This window comes from Crocodylus porosus, unplaced genomic scaffold, assembly GCF_001723895.1.
Source record: "Crocodylus porosus isolate Cpor-Errol unplaced genomic scaffold, CroPor_comp1, whole genome shotgun sequence".
Classification (NCBI taxonomy): domain Eukaryota; kingdom Metazoa; phylum Chordata; order Crocodylia; family Crocodylidae; genus Crocodylus; species Crocodylus porosus.
In genome coordinates, this window is record NW_017728918.1 from 29,182,377 (window position 1) to 29,188,935 (window position 6,559).

Below are 6,559 nucleotides of genomic sequence, written 5' to 3' on the forward strand. Positions count from 1 at the left end.
AAGGTACGGTTGGCCTTCCTGACTGCTTCCCCACACTGCCTGCCCATATTCACCTTAGCATCAATGATGACTCTAAGATCTTTTTCTGCCTCTGCACTGATGAGAAGGGAGTTCTCCAGCCTGTAGGTATGCTGCTGGTTCTTCCTCCACAGGTGCATCACCTTGTCCAACATATGGCCCACGGGCCACCATGAGGCCTGCCAAGTCATTTTCTGAGGCCAGAGGAGTTGCGATGGGAAACGAAAAAGTAAACACTGTTCACTTTCATTCCCACCCCTTGTCCCTTCCCCAGGCCCTCAGAAGCTTCCTAATGGGGGGCAGTGGGACCTTTGGCCAGCCCAGTGGGTGATAAAGAGTTCATTATCTGGCCCCACATTCAATAAGGTTGGAACCCCCTGATCTAGACTGTTGCTTTTGACTAAATATTTTATAACTAGCCAATTGCCCATCAAGAATGACTGGGGGGTGTGTGTGTTGGGGGGATGACAAGGATGACACAGGGGCCTGTGTTCAGCCCCTGCCCTCCCTCCCCCCTGCACTTTGGGTCTGGCTCTGCTCCCCCATCCCTCGAGTTCAGGCCTGTTTCTCCTTCCCCCTGCTTTGGGTCCAGGTCCATTCCCCTCCTCCCCCACCACTTCCAGTCTGGGCCCATTCCCCCTCACTCCCCCCACCCTCACCCCTGCCGCTTCGGAGGTGGGCCTGTTCCCCCTCCCACCGCCCAGGCTGTTGTCATGGCATGGCAGGTATGGCGGCATGCTGCCATTGTGGCCTCTCTCCCTCCCACTCTCCTCCTTCCCTCCCCCTCTGCCAGCTTCTGTCAGGGCCCAGTGGCTCCGTATCTCTTTGTGTCCCCCTGCATCCAGCCCCAACCCAGGTTTTTGTCTAGTCAGGGGAGGAAGGAATGGGCCTGCTCCCTCCTCCCCATGCTCTGTCACCATTGCCTGTGGGGGGGGAGGGGAGGTGAAGCCAGCACAGCCCCCTCCTCTCCCCTGTGTCCCTGCCATCATGGCGGTACTCTGCTGTGGCCGTTTCCTGTCTGAATGCTCTTGGGGCACTCTGATTGGTTGTTTCAGTCAGCCAATCAGAGTGCTAAAAAAGCATTATGGACAGGCAGAAAGACAGACTTAGGCTTTTATAATATTAGAATTATAGCCACTTAAAATGCACCCAGTGATATAGCAATTGAGTGTTCTTACATGGTTCAAATTTAATAGCAAAAAGTATCTAACAAATAGAATTTAGCCCAATGTCTTCTGTTGTATTGAACTAGTGATCTCAGGCTAGCCTAGACTAATTTGCCAGACCTAACTGTTTTTTTTTTTTAAACTATTATATTATATTTATTTGGTTTGTAGTTTGAGGCAAATCCATAGGAATGTTTTAAAATGCTCCAATCTGGCACAGCACATAAGCATATGCTTAAGTCCTCTTACCTTCAGTGGGATTTAGGCATGGACCTCTTAGCTTTGCTAAAAATTAAATATTTTATTTTATCTACATGGCACCCAAATATAAGTAGACACTTTACAGCCAAATACATAGAGAAGGTATACAATTCGGGACCTACCAAATTCATGGAGGATGTAGGCTGCGTGGCAGCTTCTTTAATCTTGAAGTTTCTCCTGTGCCACCCCCCTCCTCCTGATTGGTAGAGGGGCCCTGTTGCTCTCTTCTGATTAGCAGGGAGGTGAAACCTGCAGTTTTAAATATGGCGCTATTTTTGCTTCCCAGCGGGTCACCAACAAGCAGCAAGGTCACCAGGGCCCCTCAGCCAATCAGCAACGGGGGAGGGAGGGCATGTGGGAGAACTGCAAGATTAAAGGAGCTGATACACAGCCCTCTTCTGCTATAAATTTTGCCCTATCTATAATAATCCTTGAAGGGAAGTGAGTGTTATAAATTCAGTTTTATAGGAGTGGAAACTGAGGCATACAGAAATTGTATAAATCACTCAAAGTCACACAGAATGTTTGTGTCAGAGCTGGATATTGAACCAGGTCTCTTCACTCCTTAATACCATATCCGGTCATTTGTGTTTGCAAGGGGCTGCCTGTTTTCCAAATTACCATACATCAGATTCAGGCTCCCATTCACTCACTACACTCAATGGCTGTACCAGCAGTGTTTCTTTTGTGTTTGTGCTTTGTTTTGTTTTTTTTGTTTTGGACACTGGGAATATATAAGGGAGACAATATACATTTCACAAGGAAGAACACTGATTTGGGGAAAGTGCAAGAGAGCGAATTTCTTAACTGGTGGGCTAATTGACACTAATACAATATACTTGGAGTTGGCTTTATTTTTGCCCCTGCTCTACTGCTGAAAAATCACAGCGGCACAACCATTTTGAGTGCCTGTTGTTTCCATATCCACTTTTCTCTTGTCCTTGTCTTGTACACCAAGCCAAGCAAGATGCTACATTATGGCAGAGCTCCAGAGATTTGACATCTTTTTTGGCAAGTAATTAATGAGAAGGTATTTTCTCAAATATATGTAGGTTTGTAGTCAATGAAAATCCTAGCTTGCCACTTATTCAGAACCATCTGTCTTTATTTTTTTTAAATATAATTGTGCAATATGTCCATTTTCCAGCATTATTACTTCAGTTTTTATGAAGATTATGTTTTGGCAGCCACAGGCCATAATTAAAATACATATATTTTAGCTATCTGTATTATGATACTAAAAGAATCCAGTTCATTAACACAAGCAAAAACCTGCCATGATGCACCAGTGAACCAGCTTGTAATGCAGCAATAATATAGATTTAAGATCCTGATTGGGGATTGTGGCGTTTAGAGAAGTTCATTAAAATGTGCTAGAAAGAGAAGATGCTCCCATTAAATACCTGATTTATTCGTAATTAAAAACTTCTTTAAAATATACCACTGGGACTGTTAAGGGGTGTTGACACATTTAACAAATGACAGAGGTCATCATTTCTATGTTGTTCTTATTAAAAAGATGTTTTTTTTCACATTAAATGTTAATAATTTATTGTTTCTTAAAGCAAAATGTAATTTGGGACTAAACATGAAATGACGAGACCTTTGACCTTAGGGAAAGATCTAAGAAAATGCATCTTGCATTATTAATCCTTTATCATTCATGTGATCTTTGCTTCCTGAATGCAAGGTAAACCAATCTGTGAAAGCAAGCCTGTGATTTTTTTAATACAAGGCTAAACTGTCTAGTTTATGATGCAGCTTTTTTTTTAGAGATATAAGAAAAGATTAAGACAGAACTCTTATTTTCTTCCCCAAATAGCTGAAAATATGGCACGCATATAATGTTAACTATTTTATTCCTGAGAACATTACCATTGTCTATTTTTTCCAATGAAATATGAATTGTATCATAACAAAATATATTAAATTATCTAGGATTTGTTTATGGTAACACCCAGTACATACCTGGGACTTCCAGACAAAAATGAATTGCCCAGCCCCAAGACATTCAAAATTTCAGCCAAGACATAGAAACAGACAAAGTCTGGGGAAATGGGAAACAGTGTATGCTCTTTTTTCCTTTAATTAAGAGGAGACCAAGTTGTAAGCTTTCCAACTGAATGTTTTCCATCCAAAAATGCTGATTCAAAGAAGTAAAAACTTTTTGCGAGGCCATATCCATTTCAACGAATTTTTGACAGGAAATTATCTAATCCTTTCCGTTTGATAAGGTCAAAACATTTCTTTTTTTTTAACTTGAACATTTTGACTTTTATGTTGCTAATTATATAATAGACAAATGATAAAGTCAAAGTACAACATTTTGACCTTATCAAGCTGAAATGTTTCAACCATACCTAATTGAATTGTTTAATAAAGATGAAAATGAAACATTTTTAGCATGCTTCATTTCTTAAAGTATTCCATTTTTTTTAGATTTAGAGAGAAATTCTGTTTCATTTAACTAATGCAGGGGCTGGGCACCTTTTCAAGCCACAAACAGGAATAACCCAGCTCTAGGCCAGATGGGTCAGCAGCAAGGGTGTGGGTTGCCAGTGCTGTGCTGGGGCCAGGAAGCTGGCAGCTGCTCTGATGCTGCCATCACTTTTCCCAGGCCCCCAGTCCCCAGCTGGGACATGAGTGTAGGTTCCAGCTGAAGGGGAACTGCAGTGGATCAATGTATCTACAGAGGTGATGCGTAGGGGATGCATGAGCGTAGCAGTGCACCCCCTGCAAAAAGGCGTCACCAACACTGTCAGTGGCTCTTGCGGGCAATCAGCAATCCCCACTGGGGGTGGTTGCTGACCCTGGTTGGTGCTCACCACCTCTCACCACTGCCATCAGTGCCCACGGTTACAGCATGGGCACAGCTTTCAGCCAGTAATGAGCAGTGCCAGGCCTGGATAGCTGGAAGCTGTCTCTGCACTGTGGCTACTTATGTTCACCCCTTCCCAACCTAGCTACAGTAGAAATCTTCCCAGTCTCAGTTCCCCACCAACTAGAAGCTATGCCCATGCTGCAGCTAGTGAGCAGGGGGTGATGAAAAACCATGGTGATGCAGGTGCAGCTTCCAGCTGCCTGGCCATAATGAAGCTGCTCACTGGCCATCCCCAGCATGGGCACAGACAGAAGCAAAGCCTTCCATATCTGTCAACCAGATCCAGTGGTTCTGTGGGTTATGTTGTCAGCCCCTGCACTAATTCATCAACAATCCTGACAACAGGTTTCAGAATGCAGGATTCCCTCCTCCTAGGGGTTTGCCAGAAACACCAGGTTACAGAGTTTTTTATGGATTTTACATTTGACATAGAATCCTAGAATCATGGGAAATGAGGATTGGAAGGGACCATCCCCGAAGCAGGACCATCCCCAACTAAATCATTCTAGCCAGGGCTTGGTTGAGCCAGGCCTTAAAAGCCTTCAGGGATGGAGATTCCAACACCTCTGTAGGTAACCTGTTCCAGTGCTTTGCCACCCTCCTAGTAAGATTTTTTTCCCCTAATACTCAACTTAAACCTCCCTTGCTGGAACTTGAGACTGCTGCTCTTTGTTCCATCATCTGTCACCAGTCCAGCTTCATCCTCTTTGGAAGCACCCTTCAAGTAGTTGAAGGTTGCTATTAAATCCACGCTCAGTCTTATCTTCTGCAAACTAAATATGCCAGTTCCCTCAGCCTCTTCTCAGAAATCATGTGCACCATTTGTGTTGCACTCCACTGAACTCTCTTCAACTTGTCTATATTTTTTCTGTAGTGGGGGACACAAAACTGGACTCAGTACTCCAGATGTGGCCTCACCAGGCTGATTAGAATGGAATCATTTTTACCCTCAGTTTCCTGGCAACATTGCTACTAATGCAGCCCAGTATGCTGTTAGCCTACTTGGCAACAAGGGCAAACTGTTGACTCATATCCAGCTGATACACTGTAACCCTCAGGTCCTTTTCTGCAGAGCTGTTGCTTAGCCAGTTGGTCAAACATGGGATTCTTCCATCCTAAATGCAGGACTTTGCTTTTGTCCTTGTTAAAATTCATGAGATTTCTTTTGGCTCAATCCTCCAATTTGTCTAGGTCACCCTGAATCCTAGCCTTACCCTCCAACTTGACCTATTACTCCCCACAGCTTGGTATCATCTGCAAACTTGTTGAAGGTACACTCTATCCCATCTTCCAGATTGTTAATGACGACATAAGTGGCCCCAGGCCCAACCCCTGGGGCACTCCACTTGATACAAGCTGCCAACTAGACCTCGAGGCATTGATTTATTACCCTTTGAGCCTGACAATTCAGCCAGCTTTCTATCCACCTTACAGTCCATTTATCTAACTCATACTTCCTTAACTTGGTTGCAAGAATGCTGTGGAAGATCGTATCAAAAGTTTTGCTAAAGTCAAGGTATATCACATCTGCTGCTTTCCCCACATCCAAAGAGCCAGTCATCTCATCATAGAAGGGAATTAGGTGTGTCAGGCATGACTGTTCATAGTCACTTTCTTCTTTTCCAAGTGCTTAGAAATGGATTCCTTAAGGACCTGCTCCATAAATTTTCCAGGGACTTAGGTAAGGCTGACTAGTCTGTAGATCCCTGGATCCTCTGTCTTCCCTTTCTTAAAGATGTACTATATTTGCCCTTTTTCAGTCATCCAAGGCCTCCCCTGATCACCATGCATTTTCAAAGATAAATGCCAGCAGCTCTGCAATCTCATCAGCCAACTCCCTCAGCACCCTCAGATGTAAGTTCATCCAGCCCCATGAACTTGTACACATTCAGCTTTTCTAAATAGTCCCTAACTTGTTGTTTCAGCACGGAGAGCTGCTCACCTCCTGTCCGAACTGTGCTGCCCGGTGCAGTAGTCTAGGACCTGACCTTGCCTGTGAAGACTGACGTAAAAAAGGCATTGAGTAGTTAGCCTTTTCCTCATCTTTTTTCTTTTTTTCTTTTTTCTTTTTTTTTAGGGCCGGAAGGGACCTCGGAAGATCATCGAGTCCAGCCCCCTGCCCAAAGGGCAGGAAGTCAGCTGGGGTCATAGGATCTCAGCAAGATAAGCATCCAATTTGCTCTTGAAGGTGTTCAATGTAGGTGCTTAAACCACCTCTGATGGCAGGCTGTTC